This window comes from Chaetura pelagica, unplaced genomic scaffold (assembly GCF_000747805.2).
Source record: "Chaetura pelagica isolate M959 unplaced genomic scaffold, ChaPel_1.0 scaffold264, whole genome shotgun sequence".
In the NCBI taxonomy this organism is placed as follows: Eukaryota; Metazoa; Chordata; class Aves; order Apodiformes; family Apodidae; genus Chaetura; species Chaetura pelagica.
In genome coordinates this window covers 737,186-737,588 of record NW_009953064.1, presented here as the reverse complement: position 1 = coordinate 737,588, position 403 = coordinate 737,186, and positions in this window count along the sequence as shown.

Here is a 403-nt window from a genome sequence, read left to right as displayed (position 1 = left end):
GGGCGGCGCCAAGCTTGGTTCTCAGCTGCAGGGACATCACTGTGTCCCCTGTGGGGAGAGGGGGCAGTGGGAGCTCTGCAGCTCTGTCTCGTCTTCTGAAGGAAATGGCTGCCCGTGGGTCTTTCCCAGGGAGGATTCCCCGTAAGGAAGGACTGGGGTGATGTGCTGGGCATCCTCATGGGGCACCCCTCATGTGTGGAGGGCCCTCGGGGTGTTGGGGGCCCATCTCCCCTTGTTTACCCTCTTCCAGGAGGAGGCCTGTGCCTCTATCCCTGACAGCCAACCGGCCCAGCAGGGGATGGAGCCCAGCAGGTCAATTCCAGCAGAGCTGAAGCTCCGCAAGCCCTCACCGCGGGCCAGGATCCCGGCGTCTTTCCTCGCCCATGCGGTAGGTCGCTGGCTC